Source organism: Cricetulus griseus, assembly GCF_003668045.3.
Source record: "Cricetulus griseus strain 17A/GY chromosome 1 unlocalized genomic scaffold, alternate assembly CriGri-PICRH-1.0 chr1_0, whole genome shotgun sequence".
Lineage (NCBI taxonomy): Eukaryota > Metazoa > Chordata > Mammalia > Rodentia > Cricetidae > Cricetulus > Cricetulus griseus.
In genome coordinates this window covers 184035818-184052854 of record NW_023276806.1, presented here as the reverse complement: position 1 = coordinate 184052854, position 17037 = coordinate 184035818, and the positions used below count along the sequence as shown (strand labels likewise).

The following is a 17037-nucleotide window of genomic DNA, read 5'->3' as shown; positions in this document are numbered from 1 at the left end:
GATGATTTTTCCCTGTGATAACACGAAACAGCCAAGTGTTTTTTCCCCTTTAATTCCAAATGACACCAAGTACTGAAAAGCCAGAGCTTTTGAAAAAGACTTAACATAAAGTCAGGAGACGTGGTAGGTGCTTAGGGTGCAGTTTTAATGCCAGCAGACTGGAAAACAAACAGCACAACCCAGACAAGACGTGACTTTGTTCTTTAGCATCTCTGTGAAGAGGAAATAAGATCTTTCAGGGATGTGCTCCCCACTCACAGGTGTGAAAGAGAAAATGTCACATTCTTGCCCCACTGCATTGTGTGGGGTGCTGGTGTGGGGCAAAGCGAAGGGGCACCACATCGATTCTCTATAGTTCCATTCTTTTAATGTGCTTGGTGCTTTTGTTTCTGTCTGCAACTGGTGGACAGTACAAAAGCATGAAACATCCCTTAATCCTGTGAGCCTGGAGCTCTCTGGCTCCCCTCACTGCTTTCTCCAGCTAGTGGAAGTGAGAAATTGACCCCAGGCCTGCAACCACTGTTCTTTGCTCTGGCACTCAACCACTGAGTTGTTGGCATGTCGATTGTTTTATACCAGGAGGAAACCAATTGTGCTAATGTGAATGTCTTATTCATCAGACATTACAGGCTTCACATTTTTAATGAGCTGCAACTCCACATGCAAGATGCACAACCAGTGAATCAAGACAAGTGACGATGTTTTCTGATTTAGTACAGTTGCTCTTTCAAGGGTTGGATGGCATTACAGAATGCCAAATGCTGCAATTCACAAGTCTGTCTGAGGTTGTGTATTAATCAAAAACAGCTGATGATGTCTGAATGATATAAAGGACAGCACAGCAATAAAGGTTGGAGTTATTCTTTCATTTTCTGCCTTCTAACCTCATGGACAAATGTAGAGACATGAGTGAACAAGCTATTTACCAAACACCTAATGCATCTTCCCAGGGCAGGAAAATCTCCAAATTGTCCCCAAGGGCTATGTTTTGTAAATTATGGCCCTTGGGAGGAAGCTTAATTTCTATGTCTTCATCCCTAACACTGAATATTTCTCACGGGTGAAATAAAACCTTTAATGTTATAAAAGCTGGTACTTACTTAGCAATTGCAGTAGTCATTGGAAAAGCAACTGAATACTCTGATTTGATGGCATCTTAAAGAGGACATCGTTTGCCTCAAGCCCTTACAACAGCTCCTCAAGGCTTCAGAAGTGTGAAGAGCACCTCTTTCCCTGGGTAGGGACATGAGACTCCCCTGCTCAAGGTACCACTTCACTGCACATAGCATAAAGTCTCAACTCCTAAGTGGCCCTTTAGGGGCTTCTACTCTGCCACCCTAGTCAGCCTCTCAGCTTCCCTGCCTCCATCTGCATCCACAGGCTGGCATGCAAGTACATACCTGCGGCAGTAGCCACTTGCTGGCAAGATGAACACCATTCTCTTTCTCTAGACATTGTGTTTGGACTTGCCTTTCTTTCTTCTTTTTTATATGTATGTATGTATGTATGTATGTATGTATGTATGTATGTATGTATGGTGTGCCTGTGTGTGTGTATGTCCACATGTGTGGGTACACAGATGTTTACACATGCAGATGTTTTCATTAATTGCTCTCTGCTTTGTTTTTGCTAAGGCAAGGGCCTCACCCTGAACCTGGAGCTTGCCAATTTCAGCTGCTCCAACTGGCTGACTTGATCCAGTACTCCAAGCAGCCCCCATGCCCACAAAGTTTTCCATGAGTTCTAGGGGTCTCCAGTTCAGTCCTTGTACCTACATGGCAAACACTTTATCTGCAGTGCCATCTTCCCTTCCTGATTCGGACCTGCTGTGGTGGGGGTTCTGGTCCTAAAGAGGAGGGGTGGAGTCAGCGGGGAAAGGAGGAGACTGACAGGGTCTGAGGGTGAATCAGGATGGCTGCCCATTTATTGGGAAAAGAATACACCTTTTATACTCTGTAGTTGAACAGAGGATTCAAGGGGCATGTGAGCTGGGGTGCGGCTTGAGGTCAGAGGTTGAGGAAGCTAGCATTGGCCTTGATGTTAGTAGATACTAGCCTTATACTAATGGAGGGCCACAAGTCCCTCTTGCCAGAGACAAGAATGTACTTTTTTAGCAAGCAGGAGCCTGTTTCAAGCCCCTGAGGGAATGGGGACTTTTATTGAAATGCCTGATCTTGGGAAAGGACTTTCTTGGGGGGTTAGACACTCCATAACAGAATATTGTAGCTGTATGACTTAGTTCATTCAAATTCCTAAAGCTTAAAAGTGAACAAAGACAAGGCTAGACAAGTATCACTGTGAACCTGAGGAGACGACCTTAGGAATTTATGAATTGTGATTATCAAATATACCTTATTTACCAAGCATATGTTACTTATCTAAATTTTCTAGCAACTTGGTTTTAACTTCTATGGGAGTAGACAGAATATTCACACTTGTAGTTCCACAGTGGCAAGGATTTTTTTTCCAAAAAATTATTTGTTTAAAGAGGCTGCCATTGTATACAGTTTTGTCCTTCAAAGGCCGCACAGAATTTCCAAAGGGAAAGGCATAAGAATGAAAACACTAACAGTGACAGTGAGAGGATGCTGGAGAGTTGTGAGCCACATGGTTCAAATGCTGGGGACTTTGTCAAGCAGCACTGGTCACCAAGTGGTCCATGCCATCTTCTCATGCACAATTCGTCTTCACTGTGTTGGCAAGTTCTCGAATCACACTCACACATCCTGTTTTGACATGGGACAGCCCTTATCCAAGCCAAACTCAAAGGCTCTTTAAGTACCATACAGCTCTGATACATGTTTGACAGTCTGGAAAACACAAAGGAGTCTTGTTGGTCTTGCTCGACTGTGGCCGGTAGCGTGATGTGAAGGGAGAGTACCTAACAACCAGCTTGCAACATTTCTGGAAATGAGGGCTTCAGCTCTCTCATACCAGCTCAAGTGTATGCATGTGTTTCTGATAACCACTGGGACTTTCTTCTAAGAGCATGTCCTGGCATTATTCTGCCCTTTTACACTTTAAAACTCTACTGCACATAAAAATAGGTGCCCAGAGCAGGGCATGGTGCTTCCTGTTTGCAATCCCAGCATTTCGAATAGTGAGGCAGGAGGGATACAAAGTGATATGACAATTTGTTTTTGTCATGAAAAACAGATGCTGTGGTGGTCTGAAAGAAAATGACCCCCAAAGGGAGTGGCACTACTTGTGGGTGTGGCCCTGTTAGAGTAAATATGGCCCCGTTGGAGGAAGTGTGTCAACTGTAGAGGTGGGCTTTGAGGTCTCATATATGCTCAAGCCACACCCAGTGAGACAGACCACTCAACTCGCTGTTGGGAGTCAAGATATAAGACCTCTCAGCTTCTTCTCTAGCACCATGTCTGCCTGCAAGCTGCCTTGCTTCCTGCCATGACAATAATGAATGAACCTCTGATTTGTAAGCCAGAGCCAACTGAATGTTTTCCTTTATAAGAGTTGCCAATGGTCATGCTGTCTCTTTGCAGCAATAGAAACCCTAAGACAGATGCTTAATAAGTATTTCCTCAGTGAATTTTGGTGAGAGTCAGATGGTGGCACTCCCCTACCGCTGCCCTCAGCAGCCTCCTCTCCTTAACATGATCTTTGCTAACTTGTGTTTCTTGCCAGTTAAGGGTGGTGACCCTACTGTCTGTGTAGCACACTGCACAGACATGCATGAACTCCAGTAGATGGGTCCATGGAAAGTGCGTCTATGGAACTGTGGTGAGGCATATGTTAATGGCCATGACTTCAACAGCCTAGAACAGAGTGTGACTCATTGCAACCCAATAAAAAGAGATGACTCCAAAAACAGAGTCAAGGATGGGTCTCTTCTGAGGAGATGAGTGAAAACTCCCAGTTACATCTGGGTAGTTGAGATGGACGAAGGCTGCTGGGCTAGTTCTTGTTTTCTTTTGCTCTTTCACATTTTTTGGCTCATGTTTTTAGGTGGAGACACCAGTATGTTTCCCATTTTCATGTAATAAAGTACCAATCTAGCCATCTCTCTTTTACTAATAAACTTGGAGGCCACCACATATTAACCCTGTTGCTCATTCTGGCTCAGTGCCATTTTAAAGCGAAACCTTACTTCATAGGCTCCCCCTCCATCCAGGGAAGCTGGGACTCCTTGTCTCTCTAGTTCCTGGAGAGATGTAGTCCTATTGTCAGTGATCTCCATCTTTAAACCAGTAATGGGCTTCCTGCAGGCAATATTCTAAAAGGCATAGAGCTGGTGGCTAAAGGGTAGTTTTTCTTCCATGGGTTAGGGTCTTTGCTTCAGATTCTTTCATTAGAATAAATGGAAGAACACTTTGAATAGGAGAAAATGCCGTGTGAGTACAAAATGCTGGTCTTTATTTCTAACACTTATATGTACATTCTGGAATTACATATTTTATGGTTTATTCTGAGGATCATAAAGCTACAGCAACTAACTCTACAGAATATTAAAATACTTGAAAAGCTTGTGACTTTGTGGGGAGTGAATACCGGAAGGTTTTGCAGTTCGTAGCTAAAACTCCCTCATATCAGCATTCAGTGATTGGCCTTTGATGGAGGAAGTGTTCATTGCTACTTTTGTAAAGTAGTTTCATGGCGCAAAACTGTGGAGCTTAGTAACCTGTCCAACATCCACAGCCCTGAGCAGGGGACCAGCCTTCATTTCTGCAGACATTTCCTGGCTAGGGAAAATGTGTTATTTAAAGCATTTTGTGACAGTGTCAGAGTGTGTTCCCATAAGAATACAAATGTAGTATAGTGTGATATTCATGTTTCTAAATGTTAAGGAAAATTCTACAGGAAAATTTGTAGGGCCTATGGGGGGGGTAAGTGACAGACCATCACTGATTTACACAATTTGACAGCACAAAGCTCACTCACAACAGGGACAAAAGAGTAACACAGTTTACAAGTGAAAGATGCTTGAAGTAAAGGTTGAGGTACCAAAATTGGTATGAAAGGGGGAAATGCCAGAGGACTCAGACAAATGGTACAGTTAACAATTCATCCCAAGACAGAGCCTCTAGCCAAAACAAAGAGAAAGGAAGCATGTTGGGTAGGAGGGCTGTGTGTACAGTGCCATGTGCCTCTTTGGCTGGGATGCAACTGTATTTATGTATTATGCACATGGCCGTTGTTACTTCGTACTTCCCAAGTATAGAATTAGAAAATCCCCCATGATCCTGGTACACTGACATCATTCTCTACTGACCAATTGTATGTTATCTCTATAGGCTACAGAAATTAATTTTAGCTTTACAAGTTTTACTAAATATAATAGTTCATCAAGTGGGTTCCAAATTACAGGTGCCCATACATACTAAATTCAAAACCCTAAGCATGAGAACATTTTGGACAGTAATGCTGTATGAACATTTTAAAAAATAATGGGTGGAGCCAAACTTCCTCTCAAATATTTTAATTAAAATTCAGTGTGAACCTTTGTGCTTGTGTGACAGTCTTATGGATTGTGTGTGTGCCCATTGTAAGTTGTGAAAAATGCTCACATTGCTGAGTTCCATGATGTAGCATTTAATTGTTTTAAATATATCTTAATAGGTCTGTAATGTGTAAGGAGGGTTACAGCATCAGAATCCTATTTATACTCACTCTGGAACTTGTAAAGATATGCTGAAGCAAATAACAAAGCTTCAAATAATAAGAAATCCTGGAAAAGAATAAGCCACATTTGGTGGCTACTTTTCTATTAGCTTTGTCATTAAAATGGTTCTGGTGATCTATTTTAGGCCTTACAGGGTTTTATATACTTTACATTTTATATACACACAATTATTCTTTAATGTATATGTAATATTTATTTTTATAAATATGTGTATTTAGACATGAATTGTGTCTTGGCTCTGAGGCGATCTCATCAGGAGTTTCTCTGTGCCCTCCTAGGACTCATTAAGGTGGGCAGCCATCCCAATACTGCCAGTCTTTTGTCTATCTCTGTCTCAAATATGACCAGAGTTTGACATTTGCATAAACTTGATTTAATAAACAGTCACACCATTAAAATAGCACAATCTTTTCAATCAATACTAATTATACATCATATAATGCCTGGCCTTTAATGAGGGCTTCAATAAATGTTTGTTGATAATGATGATTATTAAAATGATATGTTAAACCCATATCCTCATTTGAGAAATGCTCTGTTTTGAGATGTCAGACTTACTGCTTCGACTGAAGTTTTTCTAATTAAAATCACCATTTTGGCACAAAAGCTTAAAATGTGCAAAGTTGCTGCAATTAGTGAATTGTGCGTCCATATGGGTGTTACCAAACAGCTTTTAACTTAAAGGATTTGGGCTATTTTGAATGATGGGCCTTCTGGTAAGCTTGAAACAAAGCCTGTCTTTCTCTGTATTCATTTTAATTAATAGTATCTTGCTGGTTCTCAAAGATGTGTTCTCTTCTGGAGGGAGAAAACATGATTATCACAAACTAGAGCTAAGCTACCGAAGTAGGTTAACTAAGTTCCTGCTTCTGTCTGTTTTATACTCTCTCCCAACCCCTTAAAGGGCTAGAGAACCAGGTAAACACTGTTTTCAGATGTTCTGAAAGAAAACCTGTATTTCTAGCTTAATCATAACATGAACTCACTCAGAACCATAGAGATTTAAACTGTCAGCAGATTTTCTGAATTGATCCCAACACCAATAAGACGTGTTCAAAGTAAAGGCTTATACATATTGCGTGTCCATGCACACCAATGAGATTGTGTGTGTGTGTGTGTGTGTGTGTGTGTGTGTGTGTGTGTGTGTGTGTGTGTGTGTGTGTGTGTGATACCTGGGCTTACCCTGGGCACTTGACAATTATTGTTTTATATGTACATTTAATTCTGTGCAATAGCAAATTGTGCTTGAAGATAAATTGGGTACAAAGATTTACTTTTCTTAGTCCCTTAAACAATTGACACAAACAGAACCTTAAAGATCAGTTGCTGGGCCTTCCCTGGCACTTTTCATGTGAAATCATGTAGACATGAAGGTCAGGGAAAAGATTCTGAATTTTCTTCCGTACAAAACCAGAATAAGTTTAGTAAAGGCTCTAATTTCTAAGTATTTCCAAACCCTTCTCTCAATACCCTTAGAAAAACATTCTGGTGGCCACAAGACTCCCCTGACAGGGAACCCAGAAAAGTCCAATTTTAAATCCTGGCTAAAAGCCATGCAGGTAAAGCAGTATCTTAGAAATGAGTCATTCAGTAGTTAGGAATTAAATGAACATAAAAAATCCACAATTATTGCAATTTTTCAGAGCATATAGGAAGATTAATTCATGCAGCAGTGTGTGGGAAGGCAGAGTCAAGAGAGTCTGCTAAGGAAACCAAAACACGGCATGGCCCCTTTTGCTTTGGTCTTTCTCTTTTGTCCATCATGGAAGCCCATGGCTCGATGTGTCTAGATTTGGCACAAAGCAACCTTAATTTTTCCATATTATCTGGATTGTTTTATTTCCTTTTTCCAAGCATGTAATTAAGTACTTATCTTTAATTGCCCTCCGTGTGTCTCTATTTGGGTGTCTCCATCTGAGATGGAATTTAACATTAATTTTACTTTAGCTAGGAAGCAGATAAAACTAAACTCAATTAAATGATATTCCATTGTTGAAAGAGAACTTAGTTGTCTGATAAATCCTAGATTGGATTTGCTGTATGAAGTGGCTTCCTGTCGGAAGTTGGTGTTTCTTCTCAGTAAGTAGTGACGTATTCAGGAATCCCTCGACCACACCAGCAACCTGGCAGCATCCTGTCCTAACTTAGGTGATTAAAGGAAAGCATACAGTTGTTTGAATTTTGAACCAAAATAATCATTTTTCTCTGCTGAGGCTTAGAGGAAAGTGTTTTGGAAAAAGTCTTCCTGGAGAGAAAAGGATACTTTGAGGAGGGACAGTGAGCAGACAAGGGTAGAGGGGTAGGGTCCGGAGAGCCCACAACAAAAGTAAACACAAAACCTCGGACAGGATAAACAGACCAGCGTGAAACACAGGCCACCTGATTATGTGGGAACACCCTGATCTGGGGCCTCGGTTCTGTTCTCCCTCTGGCATGTAAACGGTGTGCATGTGTGTAGTGGCGTGTGTCTGTACACACAAAGATTTATCAGAGAGCACAGAGGGAATTAGAAAGAGCCTGGCCTGTTTTTAATTTGAGTCTGTTTGCTTGCATTTAGCACTTAAGGGCTTCTACATTCAGCTGGCTCAAAAGAGTGATGGAGCACTCCTTGCTTATGCCTCAAATCAGAAATGCATGAAGGGCAGCTGCAGAGATAATACATTTTCCCCAAAGGCTTTGGCTGAGCAAATTAGGTGTCAATGGGGTGCCCGCGCAGGCAGTACTCTCTCTAATTAGTCTCTTGAGCCTAGTTGGTGGCGGGTATGAGATGATCTAATCAATTGGTCTGTGTCTGATGGTTGGTGTAGAAATCCTACCAGGCAGACTCTCTCCCACAGGTCACCCACCTGCACAGCAGGACGCCTCATTTTCATTTCTCATCTCGTCTATCACGTGATGCTGACAGTTGGTTTTAAGAAAATTGAATCCAAAAAAATATCTAGTTCATAGGGCACTTGGGTCAGAACAAAGTTGCATTATGGGTACCAGTGATCCAATTAATTAATATTTATAGCTGAGAAGCTCTAAGTAGATACTTCTGAATAAGGATTTTTATCAATCGAATCCAATTTCTTCTTTACAACATTCATTTTAGAGAAAGCTCATTGTGAAAACTGAAAACTGGATAAAAATGGCACCCACCCACCTGTCTTATGATTTGTATACCCAGGAGTGGTATATAAATTTATATACACGGACCATTCAGCTTATAGTTTTTATTCACTTATATCGTCTTCATCTATATTGTGCGTGTGACGTACTTGAGTTGACAATCAAGTATAGAAGGGAGATTTACATTTACATCATATTTTACTTTCCTGTCCAAGTATATCTTCGTTACTTCAGCCTAAGTCCCCCCACCCATGAGAGACTTGATTGCACTTAAAGATTTCTAAAAATGTTCTATGTGCTTTCAGTAAAACTTGAGCTAACGATGCCCAAGGTGAGAGGATGAGTGCTCTGTAAAAGCATCAGGCAGGGAAGATGGTACACCATGAGCTGTTCAGAATCATGCCACAGAGATGGGAGGCATGCTGTCATTGGCACCCCCTCTATTTTCTTACTCTTAGATTCTTCCACTAAACATCAGACCCCAAAGCTAAGGAATGGGCTTTCCATAATCATGGTATTCACCACTTACCAGCCAGTTACTACTGGTGTATATTAGCCCCTACTTTCTAATTCTACTACACCTTAGCTTAGGCATATATGATTCTCCTATAGATTGCAGTCAGAATCTGGAAAATGCAAGACCAAATAAACAGTATCAGTTTGTAGAAAACATCTTTAATGAACTCGAGAGGGTAGGAAAGTGTATGGGGTTGGCACCACTTATTGTTATGTGAAGTCACATATATTGGAAATCAAAACATTCCTTTTGAATATAATATAGTGGAGTAAAAAAAATATGTTTTTCCTATACCAAAGAATAAATCCTGCCTGCCATTCCTGGTAAGAAGAAGTAGAGTCAAGCAAAGACTGCATCATTTGGAGAGAACCATAGGGTCGCATGCCTAGACAAGCATTTGTTGACAACAGCAGCAAACAAATACAGCTCTTCTGGATGGAGGGACGGATAGGCTACCTGAAAGAGTTGGAATCTCATTCTTTTAAAACTCTATGGAATAAAATGGACATCTCTGTTATTTTCTTAATAAAAAAGGTGAAAATTGGTAGTGAGATGGAAACTGGAAAAGGAAGCTTGAAATAGAAAGTGTTGTGGAAACAGTGTAGGGATAAGTGTTCTCTCTCCTTGATCTCGAGGACCTCCGAAAGAATTTTCATGCATAGCTAGAATGTGTGCTTTCATAACAATGCAAATGGAGCCAAGTACATGTTCTCTATTTCTCTGCAAGAAGTTGGGTGGGGCTCTAGGAGCTGCTATTACTTGTGCTGTAGTAGTGACTTCTAGAAAAGACTTAATAAAGGTGCCTCGGGGTGGAAGTGAGGGGTGGATTCCTGTGGATAGAGAATGCTACTCAGAGCAGCAAACATTTGAAATAGCAATGGGTAAGTTAAGATTTGGAGATAGCAAAGCACTTATGTGTGGTATCTGTGTAGACCGAGACCTCTCCAGAAAACATGATCGGAGGCTTTGATTTACCTCCCATCCAGTCAGGTGGCAGAGAACTCTCAAGAATAGAAGGTGATCCATACTTCCCGCCATATCCAAAATGCATGAAATGAATGAAAAAAAAAACACCTAAACTGTAGGAAATCATAGAAGAAAACATAGGATCTAAACTTTAGATTTTGCTCTGTGTTTTTAAATGTGACACCAAAAATATAAGCAACGAAATAGAAATATGTAAATTGAACTTCATTAAAATCCAAAGGACGTTGTTACTGGCAATCCATGGTAGAAAGTTATTTTAAAGTTGTATATTTGATGAAAAATTATTGTCCCCAGTCCACAAAGAGCTGCAACTCAGCAGCCACAGAATAAACTATAAGGTGAGGAGATGACTTATGTAGATACTTCTCTGAAGAAACATTTCCATATGGCAAATGAGCTCACTAAAATGTCTTCAACACCACTAACCATTAGGAAAATGGCAAGTCAAAGGAAATAAGTCAGTTTGCCATAATAGAATAAATACTGTTTAAAATGAAGAGAAAACAAACAAGTGTTGACAATGGTATGGTGAAATTGGAGCACTTCTTCATTGCAAGTGGGGAGCTAAACAGAGCCTCACTATGGAAAGTTTTGTCGGTTCCCCAAAACTTTAAAAGTAGAATTCCCATTTGACCCAGGAATTACACCTGCAGTTGTATAACCAGGGGAATTCAAATCAGGTACTAGAGCAAACACTCTAGTACCACATTGGTGTTGATAGTAACTTTATTTACAGTAGCCACGGGGTAATACAATTCAAGCATATATTAACTGACAGGTAAGGCCCATGTGATATAGCCATATAATGAGGCACTACTCAAACATTTTATAAGATAATAAAGTACTGATACATACTACAACATGGTGTTCCTTCAAAACATTATGCTAGCTGAAAGCTGCTAGATGCAACAAGTCACACATTGTCTGACTCCTCTTAGATGAACTACTCAGAATAGGCAACACCATAGAGACAGGAAGAGAGTGGGTGCTAGTCTGTGGGCAGGGCAAGGGGCCATGAGAACAACTACTGTAAATGCTGTCGAGTCTCCGTGGAAAGTGCTGAAATATTTGAAACTGCATAGAGACCATGACTGCTCAGATTGTGATTGGCCTAAGTACCACCCAATTATGCACCTTGAAATGTTTTATTTTGTGTTATATGAATTTTACCTCCATTAAAAAAGAATGTAGGTGAGGGTAAAATTCTAAAAATTCACCAGAGTAAGTGAAGACCAGTAGCGGATAGGGACGATGGTCTCATGCATCTAAGAATGGCACTTTTTGCACTCTTGGCTCATTCACTGCTAGTTCACTGCAAGGCGGTGAATGAGATTCCATGTCCTCAATGCTGCTGCCCATGGGAGCAGCATCAGGTTGAGTGTGTAAGATCTCTGGCATAGTCAAACCTGTGGCAGCAGCTTTGGCCACCGTTTATCCTATGTCCAGCCAGATGACAAATGTTCCTATAGTTGATAACAGACAGGCCTGGCTAGGCAGTGACCAGGAACAAGCTTCTAAGCCTAGTTGACAAATGGGTTCTGAGATGACATGGGGCTGATGACGCATCAACTCCTTCAACTGGGGAACTTGAACTTAGGGAGTCCCACACTTCGCAAAGCTAGATATACCCTTTCCTACCTAGGGTGCTCAACAAAGACGAATAAGAGCTGTTTAAAAAGAATGGAAAGGGCTGGGCGTTGGTGGTGCACACCTTTAATCCCAGCACTCGGGAGGCAGAGGTAGGTGGATCTCTGTGAGTTCGAGACCAGCCTGGTCTACAAGAGCTAGTTCCAGGACAGCCTCCAATGCCACAGAGAAACCCTGTCTGGAAAAACAAAAACAAACAAAAACAAAAAGAATGGAAAGGAAGGTTGCTTCATTCTCACTGATACCCTTGCCTACAGTGGGTTCCCATTTTCAGGCTGGTGTTTTTGGAAGCATGAAGGCTTATGTAGGGTGTTGGGAAGGGGGTGCCATGCTGGCCATCCAGCTTCATTCTGGTGAATCTAATATAACTGATAACAGGCAACCAAGGAACTATATGACTGGTTTTAAAAGCATGTGTGGGATCCACTTTTCTCTTTCGAATTCATACAAACAAACATGATGATCTGTCCTTCTAATGTTCTAGTGCTCTGGTCACTTAGTTAAGATCAGCATTGCCTCTAATAGGTTAGGAAGGGAATTTAGCTGGATGCATTTTTCTCTAAATAGTCCAAAAGGAATTTACCCATTTAAATTCACGGAGTTACAGTATTTCAAGGGAAGAAAATATGGATGGAACATTTGTTTATCTTATTTAAGAAGTGTTTTCATAAAGGAAATTGTTCTACCTCTGATGTGTGTGCTCCATGGAGCCGTGGAGCTATGGAGCGCAGCGGTGGGCTCAATTTGGCCTGACCAATTTTAATGTCCCAAGTAATTTAGTAAAAATGAATGATGTAAGTTTTTTTCTTAATGTAACAATTTTCTCCTTTCCTTCTTGCAGGATTAAGTTGTCATCATTCTGGGAAGAAAAAGAAGAAGAAATAATAAAAAAAATAAAAAACACTAATGAAGTGGCCAGCAGTGCGGGGCTCCTGGATCAGTTCCCTTCTGCCCCCTGTGGTGGATTTCACTTACAAGAAAATTGAAGCTGGCAAGACCCTGTTTTCTCTGCAATTTATTTAAAACCTTGCACGCATTTGGATACCTTGTGATTTCCAAGAGCTATGTGAAGATTAAGCTTTGCTTACTGATACATGGCATGTATTCTTTTCAGTCTTTTGTGTTTGATTCTGTTTGACTTCCCTCTGCTGCACAGTGTCTCTGTGAAGGTTTTTATGCTTTCACCAGCCATGTCTTAAATACATTAAGACAACACATTTGGTGTTCACACTTCCTCAGTAATGTCTGCACTTGAAAGCCACACAGTGGCATGAAACAATGTGTGTTTTCTTTGAGAACAGAGTACATTCTGTAGCCACCAAGAAGGACATTCTTACTGCTAAAACAAACCCCGTGTTTTCTGACTGACTAGACTGCATGGTCCCAGACAGTGGGCCCAACCTGTTGCTTACCTTTGAGGACGTTTGGAAATGTGGGGTTTTCTTTTTATTGGAAATGTCCCCACATTTATAGGAAACCAGAATCTGCTTATCATTTTCAATAGCCTGGCTGTTTCTGAGCAGGTTGTGGGTAGAGAAACAAGCACCAAGAACAAAGACAAAGATGAAGGCTAACTTTTTTTTTTAACCTATAGAAAACAAGGCAACTTTTTACATGTGTTCTGAGTCTTGTCTACATCTTATTTTTTCCACCAGCTCTGTTATGCTCCGTGTTTTTTTAACTGGAGAAAATAGTAAGGAATATCTTTCTTAAAACTTGGGTGCAAATTAAAAAGAAAAAGTCTGTCTGTCAAGGGTTAGTCTTGGAAGCCATCTTGGCCGATTAACGCTTAAAAAGCAAATTTAAAAATTATCTAGAGTTAAAAATTTGCTCACTTACAACAAAGCACCTTTGAATTAGATTGCTCAGAAACATTCCAAGCCGTTCCGAAGTCATCACTGGGTGCCAGACTTTCAACCAGTCTCCTGCAATAACTGTTCAAATTCAGTTCTTAAAAAGCAATGTGGGAATTTTGCTTTAAAATAGAAATGGCAAAAGAGAACTGGCTTCCCTTTTTTTGAAGGAGCTTGGGAACCTTGGAAGATGAAGGCAGGTCTGAGTTACTGGGAGAGAGGACTCTAGCATACATTGCACCTTGATCTGTGGGGAGCTACCTAGTGCTGGCCTCTTCCACAGGTAGCCTCACTATAGAGCCCCAGTAAAGCCGGGTGCAAGGGGCAGTTAGGAAACTTCACATAAAGCATGCCTCTTGCACTTCCTGACACAAATCCCCATGGAAACGCATCTGTGCCCATTGTTCTATGTTTTACTACTCCAGAGAAAAGAGGAGAAACTATGAGCTTGAAATGTGTCACACAGTTTTAGGATCAAGACAAGGAATTGTGATGCAGTTTGACAAGGGCTTTCTGATTCTCAAATGAGAAATAGGCTTCTTTGTAGTCAAACCCAGTGTGTCCCTGGAAGCAGAGCCAGGTTCCTAGATTTCAAAGGCATTGCCTCTGAGTCATAGGCATAACCCACCCCCTTGTCTATCCAGAGGGAGCAGTAACTGCAATCTTGCAGATGCTAAGCAAGGAATTGCTTCCTGAATGGGTTGAAAGAAGGCAAAAGTGTCACGCAAGTTGACAGTGTTTACTGTTAGCTGCCTGGGAATGATTCTCAGTCCCCTTTCATAATTCCTTCCATGGGAAGTCTTTACAGGTATTTTGAGTTAAAGTATAATTAAATTGGGAGTTCTTTAAGTGGGGAGAAAACCTTATGTGTAATTAAAAAAACAGCCTCCCCTGTGATTTGCTTAGAATCCTCCATTCATCTGGGGAGGGGAGCCCATCATGTGTATATTTCACTAAGTATAAGTCAGGAGCTCCATGCTAATGTTGAAAGGTTTCAAGTAAGAATGTAAAGACAACCAGAGATCCGTGCCCTTGTCTAGACAGCTTCTGGGAAGTGAGACACAGCACTGCTCAGTGTGAGGTCTGCCTCAAGTCAGGCACACCTCTCTGGTTAGAAGGGTTTCAGTTTCCGGTCCTTGTCATCAAGGAAGGAAATCCAAAGTGTCTGCCCAACTCCAGCCTAGCACAGTCATATTCCCCCTCCCCTACTTTCCTCTCCCACCCTCTCTGAGGGTATTGTGAAAATTGGTAGAGACTGTGTTCATTAACATGTTACTATACTATCGAAAAAGCACTGGAATGCTTGGCGAGATTATTTTTCTATGAAGGAATAGCTTGAGTTTGGACAGCTGGTAAGAATAGCATGAACACCTTGGCATGGTGATTGTATCAACTCAGCCTCACTACACACAGTATTTGGAAAGGTAGTAGGGGACTTAATTTTCATCTTCTTAAGGGGAACAGTTTAATTAGTTAAGAAATACAAGATACACAGGATGCAAAAATGTGTTTGCTGTACTAGGCAAAAAATTAGAGGTGTAAGGCAGGGCCAGCTGTCTACCCACCATGCAAGGATGAGAATTCATTTCTAGCTCTCAAGTGACTAGAAAAGTTTCCAAGGGAGCCTGTGGGAATGTAGGAAAACCAGTACCTCGTGGTACCCTTTCCTCTGTGTGCATACGACACCACTGTAATCAGTACCCTGTGTATGTGTCCATGGCAGACACCCATCTGTGAATATTACTGGTTTGTAATCTTCTGTTATATAAGAGGATGTCTAGGTTGTACATACCAGGGTAGATTGTTGCCTGCCCCTATACATAGAAATATGCTGCATAATTGTGTATAACTTCCTTCTCTGTTCCTGGCTTGTACACAGAGGAAACTATTAGTCTTCTGTTTCCTCATATACCAAGCTGAAAATTTTAAAATCTCAAATGAAATAAGCAATTTCCTATTCTCACTGCCCCCTCTCACGGCAGCATATAATAGAGGCACATATAAAATCTACATTCTTTGTTCGTGAGTGGACTTTCGGATTTTTCTTGTTTCCTTTCATTTCTTGCCCCCCCCCTTGTTTATATGATGCACTGAGATGTGTACTTTTTAATGGGGTTAGTACCTCTGAGACTCATTATGCTTCAACATGACACATAGCAAGGAGAATGGAATACTACGTGTCGCATATGTGTTGCCAATTGTAATTTGTCTGTGTTATGAAGGATGTAATGGTTTGTCAGCTGTCATTGTTGTTTTCTGTAACATGATATGGAATAAAGTATAGCCGAATCTGCAGATGGCGTCTTGATACATATTTGTGTGTGTCCAACATAGCTTAAGACTCAGCACAGTTCTTCTGAAAGAGTGATGGAAGAGACCAGATGCACAACATATGGGAACAAGTGGGTTCCTGGAGGGTTCTAGATTTCTTGTAAGTCTTTTCCCCTTTCTTGCTTTGCTGTGCAAAGTTTGGTAGAAACTCAGGGGCCCTGTGAGTCAAGGCTGTGAGCTGCAGGCCTTCCCCTGGCCCTGTGCCCAGGTTCCCCGTGTTCTACCTCGCTCAGGTACATTTGGAGTCTCTCTATTCATTAATTGCAGTCATTTCAATCTTTTACTCAGTTTCTCTAGCCTTACCATGTTCCCATCTGAGGTGAGTGGGTGGCTCTCCCCTGACATCCTGTAAGGCTCCACGGACATTCTGGGAGAGGCTGTACTGTTCTGGTAGATCCAGCTGGTGTGTATCTGTGACACAACCTAGAGGGTCCCCATGCCCAAGTGAGCAGGGCAGTGCTGGCAGCCCACATTAGAATACTGACAACTTGGGAGATACATCCTTTTCCTCTTGTCACCTTGTTGGATCTGTCATAACCCCAAACATGCCCAAATGATTTTACAAGTTATTAATGAGAGTCATGACAAATACACTTTTCAGTAGACAGAGGGCATTTGCCGATTTGAAGGTGTTTGCAGGTCTACATTCCATTTAGGAAGACCCAGGCACCTGGCTTCCTCTCTGCAAACCCCTACACACCAAGAGCAGAAGGCTCTCCTTCCTTTGCTCTTCTGTAGCCACTGGGTTTCCTGTTTTTAAGTCCTCTTAAAAGTCACATTTCTATAATTAAATAAAACAGTTCTTAGCCTATGTGAATCCCACATGTGAACAGCTCCTCAGCCCCCAGCTGCTTGCCCTGCTGTCTGTAAAGCACCTGTGCTAGGGGCAAACTCATTTTGAGACAGTTGCTCTGTATGTTGAGACAGGGGGCTGTTTAAAGGTGGCCTTC

The 17037-nt window shown here is 41.4% G+C and overlaps 1 protein-coding gene across 6 annotated transcripts in view; it reads left to right on the top strand.

Moving 5' to 3' along the window:
• Window positions 1-16051, top strand: part of Cdk14 (cyclin dependent kinase 14) — a 554492-nt gene extending 538441 nt beyond the window's left edge. For all 6 annotated transcript variants that reach the window (XR_004771639.1, XM_035450611.1, XM_027391584.2 and 3 more), the window contains one exon: window positions 12745-16051. The gene's annotated coding sequence lies outside the window, so the exon portion shown is untranslated. The remainder of the gene's footprint in view (window positions 1-12744) is intronic.
• The last annotated feature ends 986 nt before the right edge of the window (window positions 16052-17037 follow it).